Source organism: Hevea brasiliensis, chromosome 15 (assembly GCF_030052815.1).
Source record: "Hevea brasiliensis isolate MT/VB/25A 57/8 chromosome 15, ASM3005281v1, whole genome shotgun sequence".
Taxonomy (NCBI): domain Eukaryota; kingdom Viridiplantae; phylum Streptophyta; class Magnoliopsida; order Malpighiales; family Euphorbiaceae; genus Hevea; species Hevea brasiliensis.
In genome coordinates, this window is record NC_079507.1 from 4,737,096 (window position 1) to 4,757,873 (window position 20,778).

General features: G+C 36.4%; 1 pseudogene; it reads right to left on the reverse strand.

Annotated features, from left to right (window-relative positions):
* Window positions 1–303: 303 nt before the first annotated feature.
* LOC110662404 (THO complex subunit 2-like) overlaps window positions 304–20,778 on the reverse strand; it is a 79,554-nt pseudogene continuing 59,079 nt past the window's right edge.

A 20,778-nucleotide genomic window follows, 5' to 3' on the forward strand; every position in this document is an offset into this window, starting at 1 on the left:
ATGATCAATCCGTAAGCAGCAAAACAAAAGCCCTCATACCATTGACAGTGATATCGTAATTCATTTAAAATGTTTCTCAAATTTTTTTTTTTACACTTGGTATAGAATTTAGAAGAGAAACATTTAGTAAGATAAAACTACCATATAGTCTACAGTGCTCAGAATATAATGTATCGCACAGAAATGGCATTGATCAATCTCAGTTAATAAACTTCTATACAAGAACCACCAAAATCATGTGCCATAATAGCTAGTCTGGTACAATTTAACAGGAAATGTAAGTGCTAAAAGGAACTCAAGCAATCACATAAACCCATTTTGATGCACCCAAACAGTTAGTCTTGATCTGTTTCCAACACCCTTCTTCCTGTGCCTCCACTTTTGTTCTGCTCTTTGCCTCTTGCCATCATCCCATTCTCGGTCATACATCCTATAACCGGATTAAGGACTAGAATTTCAGGTAATTAATACGCTTCAAAAATATAATCAAGCCTAACATAAATTTCATGATATATATATATATATATATATATATATATATATATATATATATATATACACACACACACATACTGTCCATTAAAGACCATAATCGGATTTGAGGCCACATGTTCAAGCCAAGTACAGCCATGCCCCAGTTTTAAGGGCAATTGTCTAAATGGGTCCAGTTCAAGACCAAGTACTACTTGGATCTCTTTGAAGAAAACAAAAACTAGATTTTCATAGGAAGATAGCCATCATAAGCACAGCTTGAGCATAGTTTAACAGAATATGCATTTGTATTCTTAAATATGGTGCATACGCATAAATCATGAATGCATTCTTAAGAATGAGATTTAAGGATACGGATCTGCATCATGACGAGTCATCTTGTTGGCTGCTTCTTTACCATGATTCCTCATTGGAGGTTCATAGAAGTAACCTGCACGCTAGATCATGGCTCCTTTTCTATCTCCCCTATCTCTCCCATCATAAGATTGTGACATACCAATAGGAAGAGGTGGAGGTGGTGGAGCAACTGGAGAATACTCACCAGCTTCCCCCAATGATAACTACTCTCTTTTAAGTTTACGTCTCTTAGAGGCGGCACTAATATCCATTTCCTCCTTCAAAAGGTTCACTTTCTCTCTCTCCCTCTCCCTTTCTCTTTCCCTCTCCTCCATCTCTATCATTGCTAAGATAAGCAAAACCTTGATCTTCTAAGTGCGTAAAAAGTGAAAAAAAAGTTAGCATCTTAGGACACTTTGTCATCTAGGCTCAAGCTCTGCTTATTTATTAAACAAGCCAAGCTATACATTGTTCAAATTCCATGCATCGTTGTCTACTTTTAGGATACTTGTGAACCAAAAACAAGAACAAAGGAGCCACAAACATCAACACACATTAATTCATTATGGGCTTAACACCAACCCAATTCAAGCCAATGCAATCCAACCAAGCAACCAAACTACGATTACCCCACCCACAAGAAGAGGGAGGAATGGAACGTTAAACTGGGTCAAATGCAGTCCATTTCTGCATGTCACCAAATCCCATCAAATAATCCTAAATGAAAATAGAATAAATAGTCAACACCTAATACATACCTTCATTAATAGTCCCTCTCGCTCTTCTCGCTTTCTCTCTCAAAAATCATCTTCTCTCCTATGATTTGTATCATGTTGTGAAACCAAAGAATTTCTTCTGAGTGTCGCCTTTCTTTCTTCTCATGCCTAGGAGAAAGCCTCTGAGTATGCTGGTAGTTCCAAAACTTCTATCAGCGTCTTCATCTCGTCTACGAATTAGCAGTTGGGAACCACATGAGGAGGCAAGGGTGGTGGAGGTGGCAAGTTTTGCCCATAAAATCGATCGTCATCATGAGATTTTACCATGGATGTATCACCATAGCGCAGCTTGCTTCGGTCATCCTTATTTCGTTCATGCTTAGCTTTGTCAGAGGGCCAGTCAAAATTCCTATCAGCACCTCTCTCCTGCCCTCTCTCTACTGAATGCTCTCTTCCATATCTTTCCATTGACCTGTCTGTTGATCTTTCCAATAAAATATCATCTCCACGAGACTTATCAGGATGCTATGATCTTTCACTATATTCCCTGTCATATCTCTCATTGCCTTTATCTTTTAATCTATCCATAACTTTATATATGCTTCTATGCATACTTTGTTCATCAGTTCCTGTCTTGTCAAGATCCACTAATCGAGCATCCATGGGCCTCTCCCTGTTAGAGAAGCGAACTTCACCCTCTAAATCTCTCAATTTGCTATCACCTTTTCAGCGTTTGCTTAATCTGTCAGGATCTTCTGCAGGACTTGTTCTCCTTTGCAGCTTATCACCAGACTTTGTTGTCACAAGAGAACTATCATGCTTGGGAGCATGAACAAGTCTAGGAGGCTGCTTTTGAATATCACCACCTTTAGTAACATCATCTTTTACCATAGATTTGGCAGCTCCATTATCTACCTTTAATTCACCACCATGACAATCAAAGGTTCTTGCAGATGATGTCAAGCCTCTTGCTGTTGTGGAAACTGCATTACCATTAGATGTGATTGTAGAAGAAACATTAATAACATTTCCTTACCTTCCTTCTAACAAATGAGAAGGGATATCTTTGTCACCGGACGAAGTGCTAGGAGTTCTGCCCACTGCTTTTCCAGATTTGGAGTCTTCTTTTGCAAGATCTTGTTTAGGTGTTTTAATTGATCCAGCAGGTATTGACTATTTTGCTGAAGCTTTCACCTGCCCAACAAATAAAGAATATAATTATAATAACAATATTAAAAAAAAATAGAACATAATAAATCCTTCCACATTTTAAACAAATAGAGTTATATTGTAGATCAAGCGTAAGTCTAACCCTTCAATAAAAGAATTTACAAAAATAAACAGATAAATGATTCATGCAGCTAAAGCCACCTAATAACTATATGATAATTGATCAAATTTTGTTTTTCTAGCCAATAACGGCATCCTTACCTCCTCCTATCTACAATGATTAATGTATGCAAAACTTCATAAGTTGAGAAATTAGGACTAAGGTCTGATATTGATTACACCCCTTAAATATTCTTTCTACTAACTGAAAGGCTGGACATAGTATGCATTATACCATTAATGCTACTTCACCAAGAAAAGATCCAACAAAATTTAAACCATGGACCCATCTTTGATAACACAGACTAATAATTTTAAGTGATCCAACGACACCAGCATAAAAATTGGTGGTGAGTCCCATTTCCTTTTTATTTTAGTCCCCAATTTATTTTCTTTGGATGTTTATTGAGTTGGCAACTCAATGATGTGCGAGATCCCGCATAAAGTGGTGACACAATGGGCAGAGACAAAATATTAGTGTGTATTTATAAGCATGTCTACTAGTTAAGAATGTAAACATGATAGTCTTTTTTTTTTTTTTATGACAATGTAAACATGATAGTTAAGACACAGAAAATTAACAAATTGATAAACAACAGAAATAAACAGGCAATTTAAGTAGGCACCTTTCACCACATGTTTAACCATGATGATTCCTCTGTTGCAGTAATCAACGGTGAATAACTTAAAATCAGATGGCTCTTATTTTCTATACATGCCAATCTAAAGGCAAGTGATTTCACCCAAAGTTATTAAGGCGAAAGGCAACACTAAGGCGATAAGGTATCCCATGGCCTTAGGCGAGAGGCGAGGCGAGGGTCTTTTTGAAGCAAGGCGTTGTAACCTAAATTGCCTAATATATATATATGCTTCTAACATAAAAATTCATTCATTTAACTGGTTTAATAAGTAAAAAAGCACATTAAATTACCATTTGCAAATGCACAATACCTTATTATCCTAAACCAAGAGGAGCATATCAAACTTCCCATTAATGGAACCTAAACCATTTTAAAATTAAATTAATTGACCATTCTAAATGAGATTTGCATTATCCATTTAATAAAAATCATATAAAAATTGACAATAACAAAATGCATATCACTGTGCCCATATAATAAACAATATGAAACAACAATTTAACAAAAAAAAGTGCTACTGCTTGATAAAAATGGCGTAACTGTTTGTAAGAGAAGAAAGCATAGAAAAGATAAAAAAAAAATAAAAAGAAAAAAAAGGGAAAATAAGTAGGAGAGAAGAGAAAAAATGGCATTCTCCAAGTTTGTTGCTAAGAAGAAAACAACAGGTGAGAGGGGAGAAGAATACAAAAGAAGAATAGAGGAGAAGGAGAGGAAAGAAGGTGAAGAAGGCAGAGAGAGAGAGAGAGAGAAAGGAAAAATACTTGGTCTGGTGCAGTTCTGCAAGTTTATTGGGGGCGTGAGTTTAGGGTTCTTTTTTTTTTTTTGTATTTTTATGCTGTTTAAAAAAAATAGAAAAAGGGAAAATAGACTTTCTTCAATCAGGCGACGCCTTGGTTGCCCAGCGCCCCTCTCCTCAGCAATCTCAGGGGCGCACCTCCTTCAAGTTGCCTCGCCTCAGCCAGGCGAGGCGCCATGGCCTCGCCTTGCCTCGCCTAGCGCCTCGCCTGGTGCCTTTTATCGCCTTTAATAACACTGATTTCACCTAAACACAGAGAAACCAATAACAATTATGAAGCACATCCATACATAACAAATAACACATTTCATAAAATAAAATACCTCAGATTCTGTAGAGTTCTGAGGCAGCTCTGCCTGTGCTTTCATCTGGTATTCTATTTGCTGATTCTTCCATTTGCTTTTGATTCTCCACTGATCTTGATGTTCTAGCTGCAGTAGCTGAGGAAGCAGCTGACTGAACATCTGACCATTCACGACAAAGATTTTAATGAATATAAGAAAATATGTACCTTCTGCAGCAATATTATATCACGGTAAAGATAAGGTCCAATAGTCGCAAGCATTTGAAAAAGCTCTTTGGTAAGATCAACGAATGACCTATGGCCAAGAGAACTAATTGTGTCCTTAGAATCAATGCCAGCCCCTGAATAAGACCCAAAATTTTGGAGATGCATTTGACGAATGATATCATATGCTGCTGAGACTAACTTTTCAACAAGCCCGAACATAAGCATGACAGAGTTATCAAAAAAGCTAATGCACACATCTAGTGGTGCTAATAATGGGTTAAAAAGAATTCTAGTCCAAAAAATCCTTTCTCAAGTCAACACGCCAATCTTGGTGTGCATTCAATTTACCTAGACAATGCATTGCATATTTGAACATGTGCCACTAGATTTGGTGAAGAGAGATGATCAAACAGTATGTGAGCATGATACCTGAGACAAGAGATGTCATATAGAGCACAATAACACATAAATAAACTATCAATCTCAATTAAATAGGGCTATAAAGTTCTGCATGAGGAAAAATATTTAAATGTAAATTTTTTTTTTTTAAAAAGCAAGCAATGATAGAATATTCAATCATTCCTTTGGGGTAAAGCGTACAACTATGCATGATAAACATAACATTCATAAAACATATATGTATAGGCTATAGACCTATATCTATAAATAAATTATAAGTAACAAAGGAAACTATTAGAGATCTAGGGAGTCTATCAGAAGAGTGTCTTCCTGCTCCATTGGGCCTACCAGGAATCACTTGACTCTTTCATCCACGTGTCAGAGCATTATGAGAATCACTGACCACCATTTTCATACCCATCCCCTGCCAAACCAAGGCTCCACTTGTTAGAGATCTAAGAAGCCCAAAGCACCTGAGGAGAATCCTTCTTGATAGGTCTTATGAAAGAATACACTCATGGGCTTGACACCACATCCAACCCAAAACCTTAAGACAATGAGTCTATGGGTCCTTCCCACTTATATGTCTCTCATTCATCCCATCTTTTTCCGATGCGGGAATTCCACACTTGTATATTCCCAACAGAAACCATTGCACAAGGCATAATGAAAAAGAACAAAACACAATGAATTATTCCAACATTCCTTAGGTGAAAAAGGGCAGAATTCCCAAGGACTATTAATGAAAAATAGAACATTTATCATGTATTTATTTATAAATCAATCACTGTCAGTCAATATCGCAAGGGTTTTGCGGTTGCCGGACGATTCTTACCAAAGTGGAGAAAGTGAGGAGTCGTCACTTTAATTTTGAGGGAAATTAAAAAAAACCTCTTACAAAAATAAATTTAAACTACTTCAAAAATAGAGATTCTAGGTTCGGGGTCCATATACAGGTGAGGAATCTGTTAGGCACTCCACCTCGTCCCTCAACGAGGGCAGGCAGACTTAATGATGTGCTCTTCATAAATTAAAATTGATAGTTTGGGGCTAGAGTTGTAATGTTAACCCTTTGTATTGACAAAAGAGATATTTAATATTTCACTATTACAGGTTGCCCAAGTACACGAGTATATAGGATGACCCCTCAGTGAACAAGTGTTGCATAATGGGTATTTTGAGGATGGGTAGTGAAGTTGTTATTTTTAGGGGGAATTTTACCTTATAAATATGAGTGCCTTGAGGAGGACTCTCCATCGGGCCTCAGCGTAATATTCGAGATACTTTGGAAGAACTCTCCCGCAGACCCGTTATTTAAAAGCATATAAAGAGTTTCATAATAAAAGCATTTGGGGTTAGAAAGGGAAGAATTTTCTCCCGATCAGAGACATTATATTAGAATTTTAGTGGAGAATTTAAAGGAGGACTCTCTCCCGATCTTTTAGTATATTTTGTTAAATCTTATGCTGAGAACTCGGGTAAGAACTCTCTCTCGATCTCTTAATATATTTTGCTAAAAATTTGAGCTGAGAACTCGGATAAGAATTCTCTCCCGATCTCTTGACATATTTTGATGAAAATTTAAGCTGAGAACTCGAGTAAGAACTCTCTCCTGATCTCTTGATATATTTTATTAAAAATTTGAGCTGAAAAATTGGGGAAGAACTCTCTCCCGATCTCTTAACATATTTTGATGAAAATTTAAGCTGAGAACTCGGGTAAGAACTCTCTCCTGATCTCTTGACATCCTTTTATGAAAATTTAAGCTGAGAACTCAGGTAAAAACTCTCTCCTGATCTCTTGACATATTTTATTAAAAATTTGAGCTGAGAGCTCGGGTAAGAGCTCTCTCCCGATCTCTAAATATTGGAAAAATTACCAGACGCAAGAAACCCTTGAGAAAGGTTTTTCCTGGTCTATGGGATTTTCATAAATGAACGGACGTTGGGCCGAATTTCTTGCCGATCTTTCGCACGATTGTTGTATCCAGACTCTCTGGCTTCAGAGTTCGTCCTCTTTGTCACTCGCCCAAGGCTCGAACTTGTTTTGGTTTCCAATCTACTGTCTTGTCGTCTGATGTTATAACTCATTTTCTCATATCGATCCTATCAGCCTATTCTAACCTTTCTATGGCTATTTCGAGTTGCGCTCATTTTTCTACTTTTTCATTTATTTGGGCTAAAAGTTATAATATCAGCACTTTTACCTGTACTCTTTGGAGTAATTATGAAACGTTGATGACCCGAACACTTGTTTTCAAGGGAAATAAAAAAATGATGCGATGATGAAAATAAAATTTGCGAAAGATAAAAAAAAAACTGGTGTGAGCTAAGGAAATCTCTTTTAAGACTCGATGTGATAGATATCTAAAGAAAGAAGACACTCATGAAAACAAACCAAAGGTATTTAATAAGCGACAGGTCAAACGCATACCTGTAGAAAGCTGGGATGACGGGTGAGCCAACACCGACCTCAGCAAATCTTAGGAGGCTTGAGACTGGAGCAGAGGAGAGACTTGAGCCGACCTAAAGTGATGAGAATCGCAATCTCAGTGATGGGAATGAGGTCAAGTATGCTAGGGAATGTGCGAGTACTAAAAGTGTGAATCAATAGGTTTATAGCCCTTTCCTTGAGATACTTTAGAAAACTGGTTTCTAAAGTTTCTGAAGAATTTAAGATAATGAGGCTATATTGAAATTCAGAGTTTTCTTCCATGATAATCACCACCCCCTCCTACAGTATCGCATGCAAGTTTTATAGGGAATGGGCGCTCAGAATAGAGGGTCAGGATTTCAAGAGGAGGAGACGAAAGGCCTAGATTCAATAGGACACAATTCGACGTTCTAGAATTAAAGAGAATCAAAATTGATTGTTGGGATTCCATTCAGAATTTCTGTCCTTTCACCCCTTAATCCAACGGTCAAGGGTCTTGCCTTACAAGATGGATCCAAAGGCTAGGAACAAAAGGCGCTGATTCTGTTATTTGCTTTTGATCTAAGAGCTTCAAATTTATCCTTACAATTGTGATCAATGATGTAAATTGGGCTATACTGGACTGCTTTAACTGCTTAGAATCCGACGACAAGGGTTAAACTTGTGAATCAAAGGTCGTGATTGGAAGCGGTTGGGCTTCTCTATCACTTCTGTTCTCTATATGTTATTCCTTGTTTTACCCGATTTCTCTCATTTTTCGAACTTTCCTCTAGATCGACCCATATTGGTCAAAGCAATAAATTCCTCAGTTTCCGATGAATCCACTTTGGGTTCTGCATACAATAAATGCCGGGGCCCTATATATACGGGAGAGGAACCCGTAATTTTCACGCTCTCCTTTGGTGAATTTCCAATGTACCGCTTTCCAATTCTTAATTTTTCCCGTGAAGTTTACTGTCATGACAACCGCTCCAATCTTTTTTCGATTATGTTTTTTGCTCGTTGCTTAAAAATGGATAATTTCGGTGATCACATAATTATTAGAGCATCGCCTGATGACAACGAGAGGACCGGACTAATTTACCGATCAGGTTCCAAAATGACTACCGTGCCAATCTCCAATCTGCTTACTGATATGATCTGCGGACTGATCTCAAACAAGTGGACTGCTAATTTCAATCTTGATGTTGGTGATCGCCTCTTGAAGTTCATTTGGCTCCCAACCATATCGGGGGCCCTGACTACAGTTTGGTTCTAGTTGATGACACCGACAATGACATCGCCCAGTGTCATGAGAGTCATAGTCACCCCATCTGAGCTGGACATCTATCCAGTACTTGTTACTGGCTTTCTGATCAAACACATCTTTTGATTCAGCCACAAGACTAGGCTTTGACATAGGCCTATTATGCGACATTTTGGGTTCTAGGAGTAGTCCGAGTTAGATAGAATGTAGTGTAGGGACATTTGTAATTGTTGATCTTGAGAGATCACCCAAATGATGTAATCTGACCTTGAGAGATCGCCCAAATGATGTAGTCTGACCTTGAGAGATCACCCAAATGATGCAGTCTGACCTTGAGAGATCGCCCAAATGATGTAATATGACCCTTTTGAAATGAAATCTATTATTTAAAATTGAGTCTGCTTATTCTGTTTTTTATTATTATTCTGATCTCTAATAACTGTTGGATCTGATCCCTAGACGGATCCCCATTCTGCCTATCTTATCTGATGATCTATCGATAACCGATCTTTTTTGTCCCATCTCTTTATTATGTTTCTGGAATTTTCTTTTGGTGTATTATTGGAATGGCTCAGTGCCATTAACCAATGTGTCACTTGGGGTTGTGTGAGCATTTAATGCCCAAGTGGGTATAAATAAGGAGGGGGGTAGCCACTTGCCCCCTTATGTCATTCTTAGACTCCTGTTGGCGATTTCAACACTCTCCCTTTTTCTAGAGTTTTTTGGCGCTGTTTTATACTCTGGTAAGGGCTTTAATCTTCTTCCGACCAATTTTATTTTTATTTTGTGAAGATGATTGGTACTGAGGGTCAGAGAGTTGCGAGTCCACCTTCCGTTCAGATTTTGTGGACGTATGAAGAAAGCGATGTGGTTGGGCCGAGCGGGCGGTCTAGCATAACCATTATTCTGGTTACTGGTCAAGCTACTAGACCGAAGCGAGCATCATCTTCGAGGAAAGAGAACCTGCCTGTTGATGAACTTCTGTTAATCCTTAAAGAGACCGATCTCCAATCTATCAGTCAAGAATACAATCTCTCGATCAATTCTTACGAACTCATCAGATGCCATAGCGATCATCGGGCCGATCATTTCTTTGAGGAAGGAGATCTCATCATGGTGTATGAGGAGCAGCTAAAAGCTGGACTCCGTTTTCCCTTGGATGGATTTTATAAAACTGTTCTAGAATTCTACCATGTGAGTGTAACTCAGGTGCATTCAAACTCCTGGCAAACTCTAGTAGCATTCAGAGGTCTTTGTCGAGCTAAGAAGCTAGAGCCTACGGTCAAAGTTTTTACCGAACTGCATAGGCTTGCCCAGAGAAGGGATGATGAATTTTGGTTTTTCTAGGCCAAGCCGAACTGCGGGCTCTTTACCGATTTCCCTTCTTCATTGAAGAACTAGAAAGATCGGTTTTTCATACTTAGAAGCAATGATAGGAATGGCTTTAAGGGGATCCCGCGTAATTGGAATTACTTGGTCCCCCAAGTGCCCAAGAAGATCGCCCTAAATAAAGATAAAGACGCCATGGTGAAGGAGTTGAAAAATCAGGCTACCGTTCACAAATATTCATGTTTGGATGCGGTCATGGCTGAACTGAAGTGGTGGATGATGTGGCTGATCGCCATGAGGATTACAAGCTACAACTCTCTGACCTCGGTCCCGTGACTGGTATAATCTAGACCCTTGGTCTCTTAGCCTTAGTGATCTCACTAACTTATTCTTTGTGCAGGTATGGTGGGAAACGAGTCTGTAAAAGAGAGCCGCAAGCGAAAAAGAGCTCAGAAAGTACAGGAGATAAAGAAAGCTGCTGCCTCTGCTACCCTGACACCAAGACGGGACCAGGTAGAAGCATCGAGCTCTCCATTCCGACCTCCAGAGCTGTAACACCCCTCACTCGTCTACAGTGTAGTCGAGTGAGGCATGCTACACAGCATGCCGGAGCACCTAATCTTATCTGATTTCATTACAGTTCTTAATTTATTTATTCAAAAACTTTATTTAAGGTTTAGGCTATTTTTACTTTTATCAAAATCTAACTAATTTAGAAATTTCAAAAATTTTAACGATAATCCGACAAAGTGTCGGCTGTAATTTGGACTAACAGTTCTTCTGAACCTACCAAAGACAATTCACAACATATTCAAATTCATAGCTCAATTTATCTCAATAATATCTCATCAGTTTTTCAAATTCAGATTCAGTCTCAAAAATTTTCAAACATAATGTATCTCAATACAGTATCCAGATTTCTCAGAAATCTCATCAGATTTTCAATATCTCAATATTCAGAAGTACAATCTCATTATAACTCAAATTCAATTCACATATTAAAAAAAAAACTTACTTTGAGTAGCTTCCATAATTCACAGGTTAATTACATGAGTTTATTTTGTACAAGATATACAAATAATTTACAATGTGTTAGGAATGAATAATATACATAACATGTATAAATGAGCCCTATCTACATGCATTGCTGAGGAGGTGACAATCTTCAACTCTTTTGACACTTCTGCAGATCTGGACTCCAAAAATCTCAGTCGACAGTCTACTGATTTTACTTTCAATACCTGCGCGAGGAAGCAATTCCATCGCGCTAAGCATTTCTGCTTAGTGGTGCAATAGTATAACAAGAAATAATATATACAAATAAAGAAAGAAATAAATCATAATTCAGATACTCAGGAATCAATTTAATTTGGTATGGTATTTCTAGCATTAACGATCTCATATACTAGTTTGTTCCTCCTTGGAAGTGCTTAGTTTATAACTTTTCAGTAATACTACCCAATATATAAATTATTCTAACTGTATTGTATTTCAAGTCTCTACGATTCTGCAAATTGTATTTTTGTGATGTTTCTTTTGCTAATCTCTTTTATTCATTCATTCAATACTTAATTTAATTATACTGAAATTTCATTATACTTAACTTAACTTAGCTGTCTGAATTGAATAATGTTTTAATTGACTGCCCATGTAGCCTATACACTGACCAGACTGGATAAACGGATATACTAGCACTGGGTACCTAGTACCTCGGGCCGTCACACCATCGGTCACAAAGTATCTCTCGGTGTGCAAACAGTGTGGCTAAAAAGCCATATAATCAATCAGGCATTAAGCCGAGTATAATAACACAAACTGTATAGCCATAGGCTATTAAAATCATAGTATGGCATAATAAGCCATACAACACAGTATGACGTAAAGTCATTTCTGTAACATTGTCGAGAATCCTATTGGCATGCCAACCTATCCAAACTAGTCAACTAGGCAAATTAGGGCATATTACAATATTACATATTTAATTCTTTATTCATAGGGTTTATACATCTTTATACTTTTTACTGGTCAATAAAATTATTGACCTTTTTATGCATCATGGATAGGTTGATTCTAGCATCAACATGTCACAATTTACAATTCAATATGTTGTTAATATAATGCAATTTACCCTTTTCACAAGTTGGCATTCATTGCCAAATCACTTCAAGCATCATTTTATGTAATTACTAATTTTTAATTTTAGTGACCTAGATTGATCTAGCATAAAGTCCTATTTCCCTTGGTTTTAAGCTTCTGGTCAAATAAGCAAAATTGTAGCTCTATGTCTTATTGCACGCGGGGCAAAATTTCAGGTCATTCCAAGTTGTATAGACCAAGATATGGTCAATTTACTAAAGCTGGACAGATTGCACCTTTAGTGCAAAATTTGGTCAATTTCTCAATTTTTGTGTGCTAGATTTGTCTAGCTTAAAGTCCTATTTCTCTTGGTACTATTCCCTTCAGTTCATTTCATTAGTCAACCTATAATGTTGACCCTTGATGCACTCTACGTGAGTCAATTCTAATGTCACCAATATGTCACATTTTATAGTCCTTTAGTGTTGGTATATGTTACCAATTTCATTTCCAAGTGTATTGCATTTTATTGCAATTTACCGGATTTCGGTGTACTATTTTGACCTAGCCGGACGACCTAGTTTCCTCGGTTTTCGGGTTTCGGTCCAAACTAAAAACTTGTAGGTCTATGTCTTATGGAACGCGGGGCAAAATTTCAGGTCATTCTGAGTTATGTAGACCAAGTTATGGTCATTTTATTATTGCTGGTCAAAATGTATCAAAATTGGTCACTTTAGGTCATTTTAGGTCATTTTAGGTTCGGCCAGTTTTTGGACCCGAACTTGTGCAAGCCATTTGACTTGGTTATGGTCATTTCTGGGCTTTAGTGTCTTCAGAAGACTTGTAGATATAGGTCTTAACTATTCATGGTCAAAATTTCAGGTCAATTGGACCTGTTTTGAGTGAGTTATGGCCTAAACACTAACTGCTACCCAAATGGTCAGTTTTCAGGCCTTAAATGCACTAATCTGGATTTGGTCACTTTTTAAGGTCAGTTTTTAGGCAGAATTTTGGCAACCTTTCTACATGAAAGTTGGCCTATTTGGTGTCTAGTTTCACCCCATATTAGCCTCATACCAATTGGGTTCATAGTTTGGCACTTATGGCCTCATTTAGGTGCTGCCTTCAATACACAACCTGCACAAAGCTCATACACTCCTAATTTAATGTTCCTTCTCCTCCTCATTACTACAATATTCAATCAACAACACTTCTATACATATATTGTACACAATTTCAGCAAAAATTCTGGGCAGAATGTTCAAGTGCTCAATGCACACAATCCATCATTAAATTCAACATTCACTTCCACCAAAATTCAATATACTTCAATGTTAATATTACACATATACTTCAACATATTCATACTTCAACATCACTTACACTTGCTGCCCACAATTTAACATTAACATATATCATTAATAACCACATGTTCACACACAAATTCATGCTATTAGGGGCTGCCAAACATGGCAGTTTGCTCAAGGCTTCAAGGTTCCATTTCACACCTTTAATCTAAACACTACATGTACATACTTATGCACAAACTTACTATAACTTTCATTTGAATTAATCAACCTTCATTTTCATTCATTAGAAGTAAAAATAACTCAAGCTCAACAAAGGTTCATGGCTGCCCAAAAATGAAGCAACAACACAAATCTCCAATAATTGTTTCAAACCATAAAGTCCTATCACTTCCCATACATATACCCATATCAAACATCATCCTTAAACTCATCTACATCATTTAAACACATCAAAATTCCATGAATTTCTTGGCTGTTGAAATGAAGGGCTCACAAAATATACATTAATTTATTCAATTTCTTCACAAATCAACTCACCCAAAGCTCAAAACAAGATCTAATGAAAGAAAATGGGGAGATTAAGCACTAACCTTAATTCAAGAACTTTCCAAGCTTGTGAAACTTCAAAAGTTTCCTTTCTTTTTGCTACCTATAGCTTTCCCATGATGTGAGGACCATTTTTCATGGAGGAAGCTTGAAGAAATAATGGCTTAAAGGTAGGGGAATGGAGCTTGAACATGGAGCGGCCATGGAGGAAGTTTAAAGCTCCAATTCGGCCATGGGAAGGGTGAGTAGAGAAGATGATGAAAAATGGGCTGATTAGTGTCCTTATGTGCCTCAAATAGTGCCACCTAACCGCACTAACTTAGATTAACATTTTAATAATCCAAAATTTCATAATTCAATTTAATCCCCCCATATTTTCCCTAATTTTCATTACACCTCTAATTTCCTTTTTCATGGGGTTCCCAAAATTTAATACTACTTAGTTTTAATGGACATTTAGGTCAAAAGGCACCTCTAGATGTCAAATGACCAAAATTCCCCTCTTTGAGTCAAATTTGAACTTTTCGGTAACACCGATTTACTCCTTGTACCGCCGATTTCTTTAATTTTCGTTTTTCTTTTATACTAATTTATTAACTTTTTCTTTGACATTTTCAATGTCAATTACACCTCATTAGACCTTTAATTATGTCCCGAAAATATTTCTCGGGGTTCCCCGCATCCAGGGTTAGTCAACGATCCTCGCCATAACTTCCCGGTGTGGTCACCCATCGCTACGGGTTTGGCTCGTTTAACTTAGTCACATTTTCTCTCTTTCATTTTTGTTTGATTTTTTTTTGTATTTTCTTTTTATTTATTTCATCATTATATGTCTGTTCACTATCACCGAAGTGTAGTTCTAGACATCCTGACTTGCCTAGACTGTTATTTGGCCACTGGAGTAATAGAACATACAGAACACGTATAGGGAGGATGTTACAAGAGCAGCCGACCCCAGAGGTAGAGGTTATTCCCTCTCTGCCTCGGCGGGTCAAAACTCCGCCTCCTCTGGTGTCTACAACTGTAGAAGGGAGGCCTTACCATCCAGCTGTTATGACGCTCTCCCGAGGTGCTTAAATCCTCATTCATTCTTTGGAAAGGAATCGCTCAGTTCTAGGCAATCCTAATCTGGCTAAGGTCCCAGGCTCTACTATCTATTTTTAGGAAGATAGAAATAGGATGGCCGAGGACAGCATTGACGATCTCTTAACTCAGACGATGAGCCTAGGTTTGGAGACTATCGCGAATCAACATGTAATCAGAGAAAAGGCTCACCTTTTGAGACAGGAGATCATGAAAGCTGTTCAAGACGCAGCGACCGCCAGAGCCCAACTCTCCACTGCTAATGATTACATCACCAAGGTGGAAGATCAGGCGAAGTCTTATGAAGAAAGGATTACCGAACTAGAGCGAGAGCTTGAAGACGGTCGGGCTAGGCGTTCTACTGACCTCGCTCAATTCACTAAAGCGCTTAAAGTGATGGATGAGGAAGTTGTGGCGAGAGAAGCTGGAGCTTATGTAAATGCTCATAGCGACCTCCTAGCCGAACTGAGGAAGCACTATCCTGAGGAGGACTTCACTTGGATAGAGAAGCTCGTCCCGATGGTCGAAGACGACAACGAGGAAGAGCATGAGGGCGAGGGGGAAGAGAGGAATGTAACTGAAGAACAAGGTGAGGAAGACCCTCTTGCCAATTGACTTGTACAATTTCCCTTGAATTTCAATAAATTTAAGTTTTTATGATCAGATTCCAATGAGATCGAAAAATGTCAAACTAAATATGAATGAATAACGACCATCAAACTTAATTGTTAAAAGAGATCGGATAGATTGAAAAAAAATGACTTAGATTTATTGGGTCCCTGAATTACTTAGAGATCGAGTAAAACACTAATCACCCCCAGTTTGGAACATCGAACATAGTGAGATTAGAAAATAAACATACCAGATCAGACGATTGAATGGCCCGAGGGTTAATCCAAACTGATCCCAGAGATCGAAAAATATTTGACTTATTGATGAGATCGGAAGAATATCGTGAAGGAGAGATCGAAAAATATTTGTCTCATTAATGAGATCGAAAAAAAATAACATGAAGGAGAGATCGGAAAATATTTGTCTTATTGATGAAATCGGAAAAATAACGTGAAGGAGAGATCGGCTGAAACGCTAACAAGAGAGATCGACTGAATCGCAATTTCTCAAGTTATGACTTTGAAGGTCGGCCGAAATATGGTGTCTACATAAATTAACTTCTTAGCATTTTCAAACTTACAAAAAGGTCCTCTAATGATGTATGAATAGCAATTGAATTGAGTGAAAGCATATATAGCTTTACAGAACCACAAGAAACTTCAACAAAAATTAAACAAAGACTCAATATTACAATCAATGAGCAACCTGAAAAGAACAAGTTAAATAAGTAACATGTGATATAAATTCCTTTCTACCATCCTTGTTGTATTTATGTATCAAAGTGATTGTACAAATCTTTTAAAAATTGAAGCCAAATAGTGACAAGAGAAATAAGACAAGTGGTTATTAATATTTAATTAGAACCTTCATAGCTAATGACTCAAATTGATCCAATTCAAATGCGCAAAGCTGATAAAGTATAACTGTGGAGAAGCAAAAAGAAATTATGTGCATACTGCATAATTATCATAAACCACAAGCAAAAGCAAAAGAGATTTTCTTAGCCATTCCAAAAAATACGAGTTTTAGCACTAAACCTACCAGTCATCTACTTAAAGAAAGCCCGCGGGCAAGCCCAAAGTTTGACTGTTTTCAAGCTCTGAGGACCTTTCAGCAACAACCTTAGTTTCCATGTCAAAAGCAGCAAAAAGCTTGATTGTCATGTTTCCTTGTTTATCATCATCCATGAGGTCCTTTCCAGTAGCAGCTAGATGTATTTTTCCAATCTTGTTGGACTGTAGAAATTAGTGTTATCAAAGGCGAGCGAGGCACCCAGGCGAGGTGCCAGGCGAGACGAGGCGCCCCTCTGTCGCCTCGACTGGAACGCTTGGCTGGACTTAGGGGAGGCGATGCCTCAAGCTGAAGAGGTGAGAGGCGACGCAGGCGAGAGGCGACGCCTCTTTACAGCAACGGTAATTTTTTTTTTTATAAATTAAAAAAATCAATAGACCTACCACTTACTTACCTGATGCAGCCACACCACTTCCTCACGAAGACAACAGAGCCGCTTTTTTCCTCAACCTCACGAAGACAGCAAAGCCGCTCTCTTCCTCGATTTCATGACGACAGGGACGGATTATCGCAGGGTCCTCTTCCTTTCAAGACAGAACAGTTACGCCCTCTCTCTCTCTCTCTCTTATCTTCTTCTTCTTCTTCTTCTTCTTCTTCCTCGCTTCGATCTCTCTCTCTCACGACTTCTTCTTCTTCTTCTTTCCTCTGTTCGATCTCTCTCTCACGTCTTTTTCTTTTTTGCTTTCTCCCTCCACTTTTCTTCTTTGCTACTGCGTACAGGCACTATTTTTTATTTTTTATTTTTTTCCCCTCTCCTCTCCTTCTTCTTTCAACAGTGCCTTTTTATTTTTTATTTTTTTTCCTTCTCCTCCTTATTATTAATTAGTTATTATTAATTAATTATTTATTTGTTAATTTAATTATTTTATTTTTGATTCTTGTTAATTAATTATTTAAATTTTATGGGTATTGGTAAATTGATTATTTAACTTTGTATTCTTGTTTAATTAGTTGATTAATTAATATGGGTATTGTTGATTTGTTGGTAATTAGTTTATTTTTTATTTGTTATTCTTGTTAATTTGATTAGTTTTACTTTTTACCTTATTAATTAGACATTATTTGTTAATTAATTAATTATTTTATATAAGTATTATTAATTTATTGTTAATTTGATTTTTTATCTTCTTATTATTGTTGATTAATTGTTTAATTTATATGGGAATTGTTAATTTGTTATTAATTAGTTTATCTTTTACTTGTTATTCTTGTTAATTAGTTTTAGTTTGATTAATTTTGCTTTTTTCTTGTTAATTAGATATTAGATGTTTATTTTATATGGGTATTATTAATTTATTGTTAATTAGATTATTTTCTTTTTGTTCTTGGTAAGTAATTGTGTAATTTATGTGGACATTATTACTTTGTTGTTAATTAGTTTACTTTTTACTTATTATTGTTAATTAGTTGTTAGATTAATTAGTTTTACTTTTGTCTTGTTAATTACACATTAGTTGTTAATTAGTTGTTTATTTTATATGGTATTATTAATTTATTATTAATTTGATGATTTTACTTTTTGTTCTTATTAATTGTATGGGCATTGTTAATTTGTTGTTCATTAGTTTACTATTTACTTTTTACTTATCATTCTTGTTAATTACTTATTTAATTTATATTGGCTATTGTTAATTTGTTATTAATTTATTTATTTTTTATTCTTGTTAATTTTTTTGTTAGATTATAAATGGGCGATAAGAATAATACATCTGGATCTTCTGCTAGTAGTCAAAGAACGGACCCAGGATGGGCACATGTAATTCAAGTTAATGAAAATAATACCAATGATCTTCAATGCATATACTGTATGAAAGTTTATAAAGGAGGAATTAATAGAATCAAGCAACATCTTGCTGGAAGTTACAAAAATGTAGTTCGGTGTCCAAAATGTCCAGAAGATGTAAGGAATCAAATGTAGGAATTCATTGCTAAAAAAAGAGAGCAAAAATCAATTATGAATATGGAAAGACCACCTGAATTTGATGATGTTGAAGTACTGGGATTAGATGAAAATGAGGAAGAGGAAGAGTTGATGCTAGAAATTGGCAGTGAAAGAAGAAGGCAAGTACTGGAGGTTACAAGTACTAGAACTTCAAAAAAACTAAAAGTTTTACCACCACAAAGTAGTAGAGGGCCTATTGACTATTATTTTTTCCCTAAACCTACTGTTATGGGAAAAAATATGAGGCAAACTACCATTGATGAAAATAGTCCAGCTAAAAAGGAGTTAAGGGAGCGTGCTTGTGTTGCCATAACACGATGGATGTATGATGTGGGAATAGCTTTTAATGCTGTGAATTATGATAGCTGTAACGCCCTCACCATAGGTAGTCCGTACAATTTACTGTTCCGACGACTCATGTCTGTTCGGACAGTCAAAATGTCTGGAACTACACCTAAACTATAGTGAGGAGGCATAAATTAATGAAATAAATATTAAAAAAATATATATATAGGAAAAATTTTGAGAAATAAAATAAAATTTAGAGAATTTATTAATTGGTATAAAAAAATAAAAAAATAACCCGATGAGCACCATGAAAGGCATTTTGGTCATTTTACCCCTAGAGGTGAAATTTGACTTAAATGTCAAATTAAAATTAGGAAATAAAATAATTAACATAAATTAAATTTATGAATTTGAATTTGGAAAATGAGAAGAGAAAGAAGAAGAAAAGAAAAGAAAAGAAAAGGAAAGGAAAGAAAAGAAAAGAAAGGAAATAGACTTATGGCATTTAAAAAAAAATAAAGCACAATAATTATAGAATATCTATATATAAGACACAAGAGATAAAAATTCACCAACCACAAGTCTTCTTCACTTCCTCTTCTCTCTCTCCTTGCCGTCTCCATGTTCTCCCCCCTCCACCATTTTTGCTCAAGCTTTGAGCTTGAGTTTCTCTTCATTTATCCACCAAAACCCATGGTCCCCTTCATTAAAAATTTAGCCCACATCATAAGGAAGTCCTAGGTGTTAGTAGTATGCCCTAGAGCATATCATTTAGTATGTATCTTGTACATAATTTTATTAATAAAAGGCATTTCCACTTTTCCGTTTACATAATATATTTATGTGTAATAGAAAAGGTCCATTGATATTTTGTTACAAATATTATTCTTAAGTTGTTAAGAATATGAGTGACAATATTTCTAGCACAGTATCATAAATAGGTTCACAATCGAGGATACTTCATAATAAGGACATGACTTATCCAGAAAGATTGTATTCATGTTTGTTCCCAAGTTATTTATATGAGATATAAATAAGATGGAATGGTGAGTCTCATGCCATATAACAAACATGATAGGCACTTATAAATGATAAGTAGGCCGAACCAGTGACACTTATGACAAGCACATGGAGTTTACTCTTGTCAATGTTTTGTCATAAATCATATCAGTGCATATAATCTTTAGACACGAGATAGCACGCTTATCTTGTATATAGGTAGTTTGAGTTTGATACTGCTTTCATACTTGTACTATGTATGGGTATATGGGCATGTGTTGGCTCCTGCTAGTTATATATGGAGGTAGGTGTTGATCAAGATGGAATCTGTTCCTCTAAGTAAATAGAGATAAAATCCTATGTTCATTTAATTGTTCTTGATGTTTCAAGTTCCTGGCCAGGACAGATAGATTTATTCAGAAAAGAGTTTCTGATGAGAAAATCTTTTTAATCAAGAACTGGAATTAAAAGAGAACATAATATTCATAGCAAATGGAGTTTGACATAAACAATGACTCCAGCTTGAGTTGGGATTTTGTAACAGAGAGATTCTAGTGCATGGTAACATATGATTATAGGTTCATTTAAGGTAAACCTTATTACTAATTGGGTGGCCATGGCAT